The 16,670-nt window shown below is 39.1% G+C and overlaps 1 protein-coding gene across 2 annotated transcripts in view; it reads right to left on the bottom strand.

Moving 5' to 3' along the window:
* Window positions 1-675: 675 nt before the first annotated feature.
* The window catches only part of LOC105500004 (COMM domain containing 10), a 269,943-nt gene continuing 253,948 nt past the window's right edge, over window positions 676-16,670 (bottom strand). The window contains exon 9 of one of the 2 annotated variants that reach the window (XR_011624763.1): window positions 676-7,429. The gene's annotated coding sequence lies outside the window, so the exon portion shown is untranslated. Of the gene's footprint in view, window positions 7,430-14,832; window position 16,670 lie in introns of those variants that run through there. The other variant, XR_011624761.1, reaches the window with a different exon arrangement.

Consider the following 16,670-nt stretch of genomic DNA (forward strand, 5'->3'; position numbering starts at 1 on the left):
GAAACCCCATCTCTACTAAAAATCCAAAAAGAAAAAAATTTAGCTGGGTGTGGTGGTGCACACCTGTAATACAAGCTACTAGGGAGGCTGAGGCACAAGAATTGCTTGAACCCGGGAGGCAGATGTTGCAGTGAGCTGAGATCGTGCCATGTACTCCAGCCTGGGTGCTGGGTGATACAGTGGGACATGGTCTCCGGAAAAAAAAAAAAAAAAAAAAAAAAATTATGGAGACAGGGTCTCCTTATGTTGCCCAAGATGGTCATGAACTCTGGGGCTCAAAAGATCCTACTCCTACGTAGGCCTCTCAAAGTGCTAGAATTACAGGCATGAGTCATTTTACCCAGCCTTGTTATGTTTCTTTTGCTTGGGGTTTATTGAATTTCTTGGATCTGTGGGTTTAAAGTTTTTGTCAAGGAATAAAATGTTTTAGCTATTACTTCTTCAAATATCTTTTCTGATCCCCCTCACTTCCTCTTCTTCTAGTTGCAATTGCACATGTTTGACTGTTTAATATTGTCCCATTGTCCCATAACTCACTGATGCTCTGTTCATTTTTTCAAGTGTGTGTGTGTTTTTTTTTTTTTCTGTTTAATTTGGGGTCATTTACATTTGTCTAACTTCAAGTTCACTGATCTTTCTTTTTTCAGTGTTTAATCTGCTCTTGAATTCAGTATATTTTTCATTTCAGCTACTGTATTTTTCATTGCTTGAAGTCCCATTTAATTCTTCATTTCTTCAATTTCTCCCCTCATTGTGCCCATATTTTAAAAATTTGGACAAATATAGCGTATTTATAATAGCTTTTTAAATACACTTTTCTGATAATTCCATCATCTCTGTCATTTCCAGGTTTATTCGTACTGATGGACTTTTCTCCCAGGTATGGATTGCATTTTTCAGATTCTTTTTCTGTATAATTTTTTTGTATAAAAGAAAATGTTATATAAGTAAATAAAATTTTTGTATAAATTTTATTTTCTGTATAAAATATATTCTGTAAAATAATTTTTATTGATACTCAGACATTGTGAATTTCACATTGTAGAGTGCTCAATTTTGTTGTATCCCTTTAGTGTTAAGCACTTTCTAGGGGGTAGTTATATTACTTTCACATAAATTTATCCATTTTGAGGTTTTAAAAAAATTTTTAATCTATTTATTTATTCTGAGACTGGGTTATGAGACTGGCTAATTTTTACATTTTTGGTAGAGTCAGGGTTTTACCATGTTGCCCAGGCTGGTTTCAAACTCCTAGGTTCAAGTAATCTGCCCACCTCAGTCTCCCAAAGTGCTGAGATTACAGATGTGAGCCACTGTGCCCAGTCACTTGAGTTGTTTTTTAAAAGCTCTACTTAAGATCACACAGAGAAGCCCTTGTTTTGGGGTGATTTTGTCCCATTTCATTGACCTGACCCTTCTAAAGTCTCTACTGAATGTCCTTGAATTAAATAATGTCTCTTCACTGTGACTGGGAAACATTAGTCAAACAATCCCAGTCCTCTGTGAGCTCTGGGAATTGTTTATTTTCAAGTTACCTTATAGTTATTTTACTTTGGAAGTTGTTATTGCCCAACTTTGTGGTGTATCTTCCATTTCTCTCCTCATCATATTTATGCTTTCCTTTAATTCCTTTAACAAACAGAGTATGCACAGACTGATAACCAAAGTTGCAAGGGACTCCATGAACACTTCTATGGCAGTTAATGCTTTGTAAGCAGAAGGAGAAGTCACTATATCTATGTTTAATGGAGATGGAAAGAGATGCAGAAATGTTGCATCATGTTTTTGCCTTCAACTTTTCAAATCCCAAAGACTTAAGTTACCTACAGTTATTTTTAAGAAATATATTTGAAAATATTTAAGTATTAAGCATTTTACTATGGTTTGAATGTTTTTGTTCCCTCCAAAACTCATGTTGGAATTTAATCCCCCCCCCCCCACAAAAAAAAAAACAGTGTTGGAAGGCGGGGCACAATGGGAAGTGTTTAGATCATAAGGTCTTTGCTTTCATGAATAAATTAATGAAATTATAATATGGGCTCACAGGAGTGGGTTTGCTCTTTTGAGCACTTTCCCTTCTACCTCCTGCCATGTAATGATGCAGCAAGGCCCTTACCAGATGCAGGTGCCTTGATCTTGGACTTCCCAGTTCTAGAGAAAACTGTAAGCCAATAAATTTTCTGTTCATTATAAATTACCCAGTCTTAGGTATTCTGTTACAGTAGCATAAAATTGACTAAGGCTAAAATATATTCTATTCTTAGAAATAAGCCATTCAGGTTTATATCTAAGTTTTTTATAGCCAACAAAATTTCTGCTCTCTGGATCCTGTTCAACATAAAGCAAGAAATGCAAGATGAAACGGGCTAGTACCTGAGTATAATAAATGGTCCAGCTTTATAAAGGTTAGGTAAAAATCTTTTTTTTTTTTTTTTTGAGACGGAGTCTTGCTCTGCCGCCCAGGCTGGGGTGCAGTGGCCGGATCTCAGCTCACTGCAAGCTCCGCCTCCCAGGTTTACGCCATTCTCCTGCCTCAGCCTCCCGAGTAGCTGGGACTACAGGCGCCCGCCACCTCACCCGGCTACTTTTTTGTATTTTTTTTTTAGTAGAGACGAGGTTTCACCGTGTTAGCCAGGATGGTCTCGATCTCCTGACCTCGTGATCCGCCCGTCTCGGCCTCCCAAAGTGCTGGGATTACAGGCGTGAGCCACCGCGCCCGGCCTGTTAGGTAAAAATCTATTGCGCACTCTGTCTCTTGTAAATAGGGCTTAGAATTTAACCTCTATAACTTTACTGAGCCAATTCTCACTACCTCATGTTATTGAAAACAATGTGGGATAACAAAACAATGCTGTTCATTCTCTCTCCTTATCTCCTATCACTCTGAACAGAGATGCTCAGAGAAACTATATTATTGTAAAGACCTCTGACTATATCTACAAATATTCTCTAGCCTATCCAAGCTTTCTTATGTCAATAACCTAACACCCTACTCTTCTCTGACCTGTGAACAGCTCTGGCAGAAGAATAGCAGGATTTTGGGAAGAGAATACACTGATGGAGGGAGCTCAGCAGCAATTTTTGTGGTTATTTTTTCCAATGAATGGCACAGAGCTGAATCCTGATAGCATAACCAGTCCTGATCTCTTTTCCACTGAAGATAAATTGTGAAAACAGTATTTCCTACGATGAACTAGTGGAATAGAAATAGTCTATTCATAATCACCTTAAATGTTGATATCAGCATAGCTGGAAAAATCCCCAGGCTAAATCCCATGGTAAAAATTTACTAATTTTGCAGGTATTAAATCAACTGAATAATTTTGGATGGGTAGATAATGGAAGTAGCCATTCTGACAGCTAAAATACTACAGGGATGGAAATTTAATTTTTAAGTTTCTGAAAATAATTGCAAGTAGAATTTTGTATTTTTTAAAGCTACACAATTGGGATTGTTTCTCATGATAAAATGTACATTTCTGTAATCTCTGCATGCCAGTAGTGTTAACCTTTTATTTAGATACAAATATGCAGTTTAACTACTACTGTCTGAAAATCATTAGAGAGTAATCTCTCCATTTACCTTAACAAAAAAGGATCCAGGTCTGATTGGATCAGGTTGATATAATAAACACCATAGAGGTTTTCTTTCCCATTTTCAACACAGTTTTAAAGCTCTGATAATATATTAATATACTGGGCACAGTATAATAGCCTGTGGCGTTAGTTTCAGATGATGAGAAGCACAAAACTTTCACAATTCTCTTGCTTACAACTTTCTGCCTGGTCAGCTCTAAATGAAGAACTATAAAGTTGGCAGAAGGTACAAGAAGGAAGAAAAAACAAAGAACATCTCATTGAGCATATTACTAAAACTCTTCCCTACTAGGCTCTCAATAATGCAGAAAAGAGCTGTGATAAAGAGTTGAGAACTCCTCTGGGGCAGAGATTTGTATTTTATTTCTGTGCCTTCACTGCCTAGTATATTTCTGGACACAATGCAGAGGAGTGTTACACATATCCCTTCCATTGCTGAGGTTATGGTAAAGAGAAGGAAATTAACCCAGATGCGGCTCACCCCTCCTCTTATCAAAGATATGCCTTCTCTGATGGACTCACACTTCACCTTTATAGCCAAAATGTGAGGTCTTACTGTCTGTCATGTCTTGTCTTGTTTGAGAATTTGTATATTTCTAGCAGAGGGAACAGCATGTGATAATTTTGGGAGGCATAAGATTGTAGAACATGTTTGTGAAATAGTTTCTCTCTCTCTCTGTTTTTTCTTTCCTATTTTGGCTGTGTAGAGAAAGTGCAGAGATTACAATGAATCATACTCCTTCGTTTATGAAATGGTATCACAATTGGTATGCTCAGGTTTTTACTTATGTATCTATTACTTTTTCTCATAGACAGGCTTCTGACTTGTGACAAATTAAGGCTCCCATTGATTACGTTTATAACAAAAAGTCATATGAATTTTTAATTGCTTTGTAAATTATTTGTATACAGACATCTGAGGGTCAAGATTCTGGAGAGAAACTGAAGGAAGAGAAGGAAACTGATCCCCTGTAGCCGCTTTTTCTCTGGAGGCATTTTTTGATTTGGGCCAAAGGCCAAGAGCCTGAGAACGAAGCTTTGACTGTGCAGAGGCAGAGAAACCAGCAGAACTTTTCGGAAGTACTACAGAGCTGGAGACCAAAAGGCCCTCAACATACTTCCAGTTTTTCCCTAAAGACATTTGCCAAATTCTGAAGCTACATTAGTTGGGGGCCTAAAAAGCTTAAGCAGAAGGCCATATAAAAGCAGAATGGACACTGGGGAAGTATCACTGTGTTAAGGAAACAAAGAGTTCACGATTTGCCAAAATGGGGGTCACCATGGCCATACCAGGTTCTCAATGGAAAAATCTGAAGAATTATACCCTAAGAGCAGGAATAAACAGTAGGTAGACTGAGACTTATAAAAACTGCAACTAAACATTTTCTTAGCTCCTGATCAGATTAAGTAATCAGTTCTCACTTTATACGTCTAATAAAGGATGAGTCAACTCTGGTGAAAGATATGCATCATTTGAAGCCTCTAAAATTTTTAAAATCCACAATGTCCAGCATACAATACAATTAAACTAGAGTTAAGAAGCAGAAAAGTAACTGAAAATAAAGAGATTAAACAGATAATAGAAGTGGACTGAGAAATGAACTAGATACCAGGCTTGCAAACAAGGACTTCAAAATAAATAAGATTAATATACAAATAAAATAGAAAAAAAAGATAAAACACAGGTATGGAAACATGAAATTTTGTTACAGGGAATCTATATGTTAAAATAATTAAACTGACATTTTGGAACTGTAAAATACAGTATCTGGGAGGCTCTGCTTCTAGTATAGAAGGGATGAGCTTCTCATACAACTAATCCTCTTTCAAATGGCAGCTTTATATAAACCCTGGAAAAGCACAAAACAAAGAGAAAAAAACTATCTAAAGGCTCTGGAAATAGAAAAACACAGGCTGATTATGAAGGACAGCTGAACTGTGCAAAGTGACCAGCAGAGTGAATCTCCCATTTTTATATTGCTTTGCCCTGAAGGCAGCAATAGACATAGTGTCAACAGTGCTAGGTCTCCAAAATGCCAATAGAAAAAACCCCTTAAACTTATTGTCCAGAAGAAGCAGGGAAAACATCCAGAGACAACCAAAGCCACTGAAGAATGAAAGGAGAACCTTGGAAAACAGAGGGCCAGAGATGGAAACAGCTCATGTCTATGGCTAGTCAATGAACATGCGTGAATGGGAGAAACGGGAAGCAGTGTGCAGTTGAACTTCAGAGAACCAAGCCACCACACAACACAGACATGTTGCACATGTTACACAGTGTGCAATTTGAGTGTAAATCTAAAGTATGATCCTCCATGTTCCAGCTCTTCAGGTCAGAATGGGTTCAAAATCACGCCTCAAGTGGGACTATCAGGAATATCACAGGAACTGATAATTAGTAGGTGTCTGTTGGGACTGACTCTTATGAAAAATTCGGCTACTTTACCACAACTATCCAAGGACATATTTTTCATTCTGTCACTATAACAGGTAAAACTTGTAAAACCTGGCTTGGAATCACTTAGGCTGATGTATGTAGATGGACAAGCACTGTGTGGTTGCCAGGGCCTTTATGTACTTCACACATTTAACTGTAAAAATTCCGATTGTTTTCAATCTTTGTGCAAGATTCAAATGCCTCCGGAATTAGCATAGATTGTGTTCCTGGACTTAGGCCATCTCCACTTCCCAGCAAATGAACAACAATATGTACAGATCAAAGTTCTGATTACTGGGAAGATATTACTACTCTACCGTCTTTCCAGATACCTTGAGTAGGACTATAATACTGTAGCTGACCATTTCTTGCATTTGCAGCTGCCAACATTTGCAGCATCCTCTGTAATCATCTAATCTAAGATTTCAACCCCTTGCTCTTGCTCAGCTTCCTCTGAAACAGCAATAATTCATAGATTTGGGGGTTTTTTTTGTGGTAATTTCTGTATTTTCCAGGTGGCTTCCATTCCTTTTTTTTTTCTCTCCTCTGACTGTGTATTTTCAAATAGCCAATAGAAAAACCCACCAAAAACCCAGTCTTTGAGCTCACCTATTCTTTCCTCTGCCTGGTCCATTCTACTGTTGAGAGCCTCTAATGAATTCTTCAGTTCAGCAAATGTGTTTCTCATTTTCAAGATTTCTGTCTGATTTTTAAAATATTATTTCAGCTAAAAATTATAATGAAGTTTATTTCATAACTTACTGTATAGCTACTGTTATCAAGTAGTATGTGCATTTGGTATAAGAATAAACATATACAGTATATGGAACCAAAGAGACCTACATAATCAATGGCCAAATGATTTTGACAAAGGTGTTAAGATAACTCAGAGGGGAAAAATGATCTGTTTAACAAATGATGCTGGAAAAATGGGATATCCATTTAGAAAGAAGTGAACCTAGGCTCTCTCTCACATCATTTATCAAAATTATCTTAAAACAAATTACAGACTTTTGGTTCCAAAATGGTAGCATAGAAGCAAGCTGGCTTCACTTCCCACAATATAAAACCATAAACAAATATACAGCAACAACATTTTTACCAGCAACAATCCAGAACTCAAATATGAGGATAAGACAGCTCCCGGGGCGACAGAAGAGTAAAAAACTCTGAGCAAATGGTTAGAGAACTGGACTTTCACATATGTGATGTGTCCCCCACCTCTACCCAGCACTAAATGCATGGAAAATCTCCCCCAAACTCAGAATTTCCACTAGAAAAAGTGAGACTGAAGTGATCAATTAGCTTACCCACCATCTTGGGTGCCTTGGCAGGAGACCTGTCTTTGCCTTGACCCGTGGGAAGCACAGTGACTCCTCAAAGGGAGAAATAACCCTGAGGACAGGCAGAGACAAAAGAGGGAGGGGAGACTGTCATCCACAGCCTGGAAACTCTGCTCTGTTACTTGGCCAAAGGAGACGCCATATGAAAGAGGTTGTTCAACAGCACCATGCTGTAGGAGGTATGTTCCACAGGTCTCCTTGGCACAAACCCCCTAGCTAATCAGCCTTGACACACTGATGTGATAATCCCTTTGGGACTGCCCAGATTCATGACAGGCAGAGCTCTGATCATTTATTAATGCCAAGGTGAACCTGGGCTTAAGGTACCACTTAAAGCCAAAAAAGAGGCAGCAACTTAGCACTAAATATTTGCTAGCCAATATATCCAATAAAAACCAAAATAAGCTGAACACAATAAAATGGAGTAAATAACTAATCTTTCAATGCAAACACATAAATCTGTACCCACAAGAAACAACAGCAAGCAGGGAACCATGACCTCCCCAAAAGGACAAAGCAATAATAAGTAGAATCTCTAAGAGACTATGTATCCATGATGAACAAAATATTACTGAGATTTCATTTGCCTCAGGTTCCAATGTGGCTCAGAATGGCACTGTTCCTGACCCAGCCTTTTTTAAAATTTTGATATTTTCTTCATTATTATTTTTTGTTAATCTTTGTTTTTAAAAATGTTGCCTTAAAATATTATTTATCTTGATTGCTGAACTTCCTTTAAATTTTGTGTCTGAGGTAAGTGCCTTACTTGTCTACCCTACTTCAGGTCTCCTGCTATGTCTTGAAGGTGAAAACATTGAAATTTTAATACAATTCAATTTAAATGAGTAACTCTATTAACAATTCAGGGGGATGTTAGGATTAAAAACCTTCTAAAAATTTATGTTTTAGACAAAAGGCAGCAAAGCATATACTCCACCTGAGCACTGAGATTGAGGAAATGTATGTCTCACTGATTTCCCATAGAAAAGGCTTATGTGACTACACGTGTGACCTCACGAAGTTTTATTCCACTGTGTAATAGTAAAGGGTCTCCCAGAATCTGTAAGTGAAGGCTCAGTTAAGTGCAGCTTAATGGTTTTAAAGATTAGCTATTAGCTCTCATCTGAATGCAGCAAAAAGTATCCTGGGGACTGTTCCCCATAGGAAAGAATATCTAGGACTTATAAGGCTCTACTGTTGGGGAGTAAGCAAACAAAAGAGCTGCACCCTGCGCCCACTTAATGGTGTCTGGGTCTGGAAAAAGTACCACTTCTGGAAAAAGTGCCGAGGGTAACCTTTATAGCTCCCTGCATTGAGAGGACCCAGGACGAAGAGATGGGACTGAGGACGGCTCTTTGATGTTTCCCTTCTCTGAGCCTCACGAGGTAGCCCAGCCCTACCTGTGGAAATCATGTCGAGTGGAGAAGGGGGCCTGTGTGACTTTCCTAACACCTCAGGAGATCATGTTTTGAACTTTAAAAACATGTGCGGCCACTTGTTATTTGTCTTTTTTGCTTTATCTCTGGGAATCTCTCTGTGATCTTTCCTCCCTGTAATTCTTTAAATTAAAAAAGGCTCAGGGAGAAAACAAAACAAAACAAAACAAAAAAACAACTTTTTATGTGTCAATGCTGGTGAGATAACTGAAAAGATGAAACTGAAAACCACCTCCTTGGAGACCCAGGAATGAGTCCCAGGACAAAAAAAAAAAAAGTATTTTTTTGTGATTTGCCATGGATTCGAGAAACCACTGTGGTTCCAGGCATCATTTTGGGAGTTAAGAGATAAAAGGACTCTTCCCACCCTCTGGCCATAGTCAAGTGAGTGATAAGACGTACCAGTCCAAAACGCAGAGCAGGATAACCACAAGTATACAGTAGTATAGTTTTTGGTAATCTAGTTAAGATTTCCTTTCTCCTAAAGTGGCATTCTCAATAACAGAAAGCTTTGAATTATGAGAACAAACTGTATAGAGCCTGATGAACTGTTCCTATGCTCAAGAACTGAATTTAGGTGACTGTCTTCAGCTGTATGGTGATCCCTGTGGTGGACAAATAAGCACAGGCCTTAAGTTTTCCTTAGGAATGAACTAGCTAATATTAAGGCTTTTTAAAAACAAAACTATAACTATTAAAGAAGAATGCATTTTTGGAAATATTTAATTTTCTCTGAGAAGAGAATACCATACAGTTTAGAGAAAAATTCACTAGAGCCTCTAAGGTAATGTTAAGAACTCTTTTTACCAAATGTCACCATTACCTCATATTATTTACCTCAGTGCCTCCCAAACTTTTTCTCACATCATCCTACACACAGATACATTTCTCTATCATATTGGAGTAAACCTTAGAGGATTTTTGAACCCTCAACTAGGCTGCTTACAGCTTAAAGAATTTAAAAGATATATGTGTCAACAGGAAAAAGCTATTGATACAGGAGTTAAAAAGAAATCACTTAGGCAGATAGTGCGGGCACAGGAGTCCTTGGTAAGGTTTTCCTTTTAATGAAAAGCAGCCCCCCAATCATTTTCTTTTGTAACAAAGAGCAGCCTGTAAAATCGAGCTACAAACATAGACAAGCAAGCTAGAAGCTTGCACAGGTGAATGTCGGCGGTTGTGCCAATAGAAAGAAGCTACTTGGGAATAGGCGTGTTCAAAATGGCAGCTACATCTTCTCTTCTCTCTGCCAGCCATGTGTACAGTATGGAATAGGCAAGATGTCCCTGGCCAAGTAGAAAGCTCGCTTGCATAAGATTAGGGTGGGGCGACCAGCCTCCCTTGTGCACCATGATGGAACCAATCTGTGGGCCCTAGGTAAATCAGACACCACCTCCTCAAGCCTGCCTATAAAATCTGGTATAATCTGCTGCAGGCAGCCTTTCTCTTTCGGATGCCTCTCTCTCATGAGAGAAAGAGAGCTGCTCTCCTCTCTTCTTTATTTTGCCTATTAAACTTTCCACTCCTTAACCCACTCCATGTGTGTGTGTTTGTGACATTAATCTTCTTGGTGCAAGACAACGAATCTCAGGTATTTCCCCAGACAAAGATGCCACTTCACTATATCCATGAAAATATAGGGACCTTTCACCTCAGTTAAATACATGAGAACCTGATCAGTGGTCACATATATGCCAGACAAGTTGCGGAATCTTGTGCTCATTCCAAGACAGAAGGGGCATAATGCTTGCTGGACTTGCTTCGTTTCTGGAGGTAATATAGTTTTCAATGGGTGGCTGCTTTGGTCTATTCACCAAATACCTGATTAAAACCTTGTGTTGACCTAAGTACTGAAATGATTTTCTACCCTACTATGTGATCTAAAACAAAACTTTAACTTATGAAAAGGCATAATATATGTGTTTGTTAAAATTAAACAATTTTTTTCTACATTTCAGAAATCTAGATACATTCATAAAGATAAATTAGTCACTATTGCTCTTTCTGTTTATCTATCTCTCTTTCTTCTACTAAGCACATGCTTTTTCTACTTAGCCTTTATTTGACATATGCTTTTTTTAAAAAAACAAAAACAAAAACAAAAACAAAACTGTAACATTTGAGATTTGAGTAGGTCTTAAGGCAAGATAAGGCTCTATTAGGCCTAGACATCAGTGCTAGTGACCCTGTGAATTCCAAAAGAGCTTGTGGTATCTGTAGAAGCTTGGAGTATCATCTCAAGCCTGTGGTGAGGCCTTTAAGGTTTTGAAGCAAGGCCTTCTCCTTTGAGTCCTTACTGGGCTCTGAGGGATTTTGAACAGGGGAAAGCGGTGACCACAGGATCCAAACTATTCACCATGAGTGCTCTCTGCTCTCCCTATCTATAAAGGTGAGCAGGCGAAGAAACAATCCATTATTGGATGGAAGTGATGTTTATGAGACCGGGGTCTGCCACATCTATCAGGCCATATGGAAAGTTCTCTATGACTAGCTACCTGAGAGGGAAAAAAACTAAAATTCAGGATAAAGAAGCCTCAACTATATGCTGCCTTCAAGAAATGCATCTCATCTATAAAGACCCACACAAACTGAAAGTGTAGAAAAAGCTATTTCTTGCAACTGGAAACCAAAAAAACAGCAGGAGTAGCTATACTTAGATAAAATAGACTATGAATCTAAGATCGTAAAAAGAGATGAAGAAGGTCACTACATAATGATAAAGGAATCAATTTAGCAAGAGGATATAACAATTATAAATAGCTATGCAGCCAACATCAGAGCAGAAAGTATAAAGCAAACATTAATAGACTTAAAAAGAGAGATAGACTGCAATACAATAATAGTAGGGGACTTTAACAGCCCACTCTCAGTAATGGACATATTATCCAGACAGAAAATCAACAATGAACCAGCAGAGTTAAAGTGCACACCAAATCTAATAGGCCTCTCTGACATTTATAGAACATTTCACCCAACTGCTGCAGAATACACGTTATTTTCATTAAAACATGGGACATTCTCCAAAATAGATTACATCTTAGGTCATAAAACAAGTCTGAACACATTTAAAAAAAAAAACAGAAGTCATATCAGTAATCTTTTCTGAACATAATGAAATCAAACTAGAAATCAGTAACAAAAGGAACCTCAGAGAATACATGAATACATGGAAATTAAACAAAATGCCCCCAAATTACCAATGGATCAATAAAGAAATTAAGAAGAAAATCAAAACTTTCTTAAAACACATGAAAATGGAAATACAAAATACCAAAATCTGTGAGATCCAGCAAAAGCAGTCCTAAGAGGGAAGTTTACAGGGATAAATGGCTGTATCATAAAAGCAGAAAGAGGCTGAGTGTATGGCTCACGCCTGTAAATTCCAGTGCTTTGGGAGGCCAAGGCAGGTGGATTGCCTGAGCCCAAAAATTTGAGACCAGCCTGGGCAATAAGGCGAAATCCCATATCTACAAAAAATACAAAAAATTAGCTACTCAGGAGGCTGAGATGGGAGAATCATCTAAGCCTGGGAAGTTGAGGCTACAGTGAGTTGTGATCATGCCACTGCACTCCAGTCTGGGCAAAACAAAAACAAAAACAAGGCAGAAATACTTCCATAAACATTATAACAATGAATCTTCAGAAACTAGAAAAGCAAGAACAAACCACATTCAAAATCAGTAGAAGAAATAATGAAGATCACAGCAGAAATAAATGAAATAGATATTAAAAAATACAGAAGATCAAAAAAATAAAAAGATGGGCTTTTTAAAAGATAAACAAAATCAACAAACTTTACCTAAACTAAGAAAAAATGAGAGAAGATACAAATAAATAAAATAAGAAACTAAAAAGGAGACATAATAATTGAAGCCTCAGAAACAGAAGGCTGGGCGCGGTGGCTCACACCTGTAATCTCAGCACTTTGGGAGGTCAAAGTGGGTGGATCACCTGAGGTCAGGAGTTCGAGGCAAGCCTGGTCAACATGTTGAAACCCCATCCCTATTAAAAACAAAAACAAAAAATAGCTGGGCATGGTGGCAGGCACCTGAAGTCCCAGGTATTCGGGAGGCTGAGGCAGGAGAATCACTTGAAACCAGGAAGCGGAGGCTGCAGTGAGCTGAGATCAAGCCACTGCACCCCAGCCTGGGTGGAGAGTAAAACTCCATCTCAAAAAAAAAAAAGGAGAAAGAAATAGAATCATTAGAAACAATTATGAACAACTACATGCCAACAAATTGGAAAATCTAGAAGATGGATAAACTACTCAACACATACAAACTATGTGTTTCTTGCTTCTCAGCACACAGGCGTATGCACATCTCAAATCAGTTAATCAGTATGCACTCATTCCCAATGACAGCCAACAAAGACATTCTAAACAAGGTTTGGCTTTGCTCATACAGACCTTGCAATATCTACATTCATCTTTGGCTCATATGTGACCCATCTGTTGATGAAAAATTAATGAAACACAGTGTGTCACATATGCCCATACATTCATTGTAGGATTCAGGCTAGAAGTCATGCTTTTGGGGATGTGTCAGAGGAATATGTGGAACAAATTCTGTTGATTCTTCCCCACTTAATAAAGGATTCCATGCCTTGGCTCCCTGGAAAAACATCTGACCAGAAATAGGAAAACGTCTTGATAAGTAAACCAACATGATAAAGGAAGATCATTAACATAATTAAGCTACAGATGTTGGAAAGGAGTGATAGAGAGGCTTTACATACGGGTGTGAGACTACATCAGAGAAATGAGGGATACTTTGATTACCGTGAGGGGCATCAAACCCCAAATCCAGCATATTTGACAGACTGCTAGTTGTTTTCCAAAAGGTAACAGCATTGGCAGGGGAATTTCTTGGATCCCAAAAATGGACTCCTTTAGAACTACTAGGTAAAGGACAACCATGTTTTAAGGTATTTTTTTTAACCACTTCCCGAAATGGCAGTTTGTATTACCACCCCTTCCCGCCCCACTTGGAGAAGCAATGCAATGTAATGTCAAGGGTTTAGACTGAGGATTATAGAATCTACTGTCTACTCTCGGCTCTGCCAAGAGGGCTACATGACATGGGACAGGTCATTTGTCCCCTCTGAGCCTTACAAGTGGTTAGAGCACTTCGTATTTCCCTGGTTCTTTCTGGGTCTGTGTTGTTTTCATTCTTTCCTTCTGAATGTTCCCTTAGCTTGTCCTTAACAGCAATCATTCACTCCACCTCCCAGTTGGGGCCAATTCTGCTGTTTGACCTGCAGTTGGAGCCAATGCTGCTTATCCCAGTCAATATTATTGATCAACATTACTGAACAAATAAATGATCACACACATGAACAAATTTGTGACGCTTTCCTGTCAGCATGCTAGACCTCTCAGTAGGCTGTTATTACATCTCAACAAATGGGGGTGTTAAAATTAACTCAAATTGTGCTCAATTAATCAGAACTTATTCAAGACTTTCTATGTGTCAGGCATCAAAATAGGCAAGTGCCTGTAGTGATCTGAGATATATGATAAAGTCCCCGCCCATAAGAAACTTTACCTTGTCTGTGACTTCACACCAACATTTAGTAAGTGCATCAACTGGGGTCCAGTCAGGAGACAGGAACCAAACAGTGATTTAAATAAGGGAAGTTTAATATAAAGAATGATTAAGCTGGCTATGCATGGTGGCTCACACCTGTAATTCCAGCACTTTGGGAGCCCAAGGTGGACAGATCACCTGAGGTCAGGAGTTCAAGACCAGCCTAGCCAACATGGTGAAACCCGTCTCTACTAAAAATACAAAAGTTAGCTGGGCACAGTGGCGCACACCTGTAATCCCAGTTACTTGGGAGGCTGAGGCAGGAGAATCACTTGAACCTGGGAGGCAGAGGCTTCAGTGAGCCAAGACCATGCCACTGTACTCCAGCCTGGGCAACAGAGTGAGACCCTATCTTAAAAAAAAAAAAAAAAAAAAAAAAAAAAAAAAAAAAAAAGATTAAGCTATAATAGAATAGTAACTATAAGATGTAAGAGAACTTTATAATGTTCTATAGGGGGCTGAGGGAGAGTGCTCAAAGAAGGATGAAATTGGAAGGGCTCTCCTCAAGGCTCAGATTCATATCTTGTTGCACGTCTACTTGCAGTTCAATGGATGGAAGAGAGGTTTGCTGACCTGTTCATGCCAGAGCTGGTTCACAGTCACTGAGCAAGACGAAAGCTACTCTCTAGGAAGTACCTGAGCCACAGCCAGTGATTGGGTATGCACAGATAGATACACTGGGAATCACTGTTGGGTAGAAGGCTTGGCACTCCTGGTGTCCATGTCAGGAGGGCAAATCTGAGGGGCTGGGTACCAGTGGGTCACAATTGATGAGCAGGTGAGTGGGCATGCAGAGGGGCTGGAGGTACTGCTCTGGGCAAGAGGGCTAGAATTTCCAGTGTCTGTGTTGGGAGGGCTACAGGAAGGTAATGACTAGGCTAGGCCAGGGCTGCAAGCTTACCAAGGGACTATGTGCTCTGGCTGGGGCACAGTACCACCAGATGCACTCACACTCATACCAGTGAACAAAGTGCAGCTGCTGGAGCCTACAAGAGAAGTCCCTTCCTCCTGCATTGTCCCTCCAGCACCTTTTACTTAGAAAACTTAATATGGTACTCACATAAAGGAGGAGAGCTTAAAGGGATTCCAACCATTAACAGCAGAGCAAGTACTCAAGGGAAAATTTGGAGGGGCAAAAATTGATAATTGGCACAGTGAAGTATCGAAAGAGCCTTAAACTAGGGCTTAGATATTCTGAGTTCTAGTCTGAGTTCAGCTGTGTAATCTGAGGCAAGTGACTTAGGTGTCTTAGTTTTTAGTTTGTTCACTTACGAAATGGAAATAACACTTGCTCAATTAACTAAAGAATAATGCAAGGATCTAACGAGAACAAGCATATGAAAGGACTTTATAAACTATAAAGTGCTACACATTTCCAGTGGGTCATTGCTGTGGTAGTTGTATTCAGTATTACACTTACCATCAAGCTGAGTAATGTTTAGTCTAGAATTAAGGCCAAAGAGATGACCCCCTATCTTATTTCGAATCCCTAGCACCTAGTACACTTACTTAAACAAAATAAAGAGGTTTGTCTTTGTTACCAGAACTACAGTTTAAAAAACTTATTTCTTGATGGATAGTCTCATGAAGGTATTGCTGTGTCTACTCAGTCATGATTAACCATAGTCTCTCAAGGGTGGCACACACTAATCTTTCCCCATTTTTCATCTTACCAGAATGCTGCTGGTGGAGTCCGTAGGAAGAGCCTTTTTGCCTTCTGATCAACCTCTACCTGAGGACCTAAGGCAATGCTTTTATTGTAGCTCCTGATACGCAAGCAGAACTAGAGCACTCCAGAAGTAACCTCATTTGACTGGCCTATTAGTTAATGGGTAAATACATGTATAAATGAATGAATGACTAAGCAAATAGAGTTACCCGGCCAAGGCCGTGCTCAGCATCCTATTAGAATACAATAATTATAAGGCTATCAAAAACCATTGTTCTTTAAATATAATGCCTTTTCACACACACACATGCATGCACACGCACACACAACACTACCTCTGTACAGTTTCCTCCATTCCTTCCTCCTTCTTTTCAAATAAATGAAGAAATCCTGAGTATATATACAAAATAGCTGTTATTTTGTGTATTTGCAGCCTGAAACTCACAGTAGAAAATACCAGGGTTCTGTCTTGGCATCTTGGGCACTGCTCTCTGAGATCTGGAGTCTCTCTCTGTGTGAAGGGTAAGCTCCTGATGGTCTCTGCCTGTCCTGGGACCGCTGTTGATTCATGCAGGGAGACAGCCGAGAACAAGCTGTGGC

The sequence above is a fragment of the Macaca nemestrina genome, chromosome 6 (genome assembly GCF_043159975.1).
Source record: "Macaca nemestrina isolate mMacNem1 chromosome 6, mMacNem.hap1, whole genome shotgun sequence".
NCBI classification, from domain to species: domain Eukaryota; kingdom Metazoa; phylum Chordata; class Mammalia; order Primates; family Cercopithecidae; genus Macaca; species Macaca nemestrina.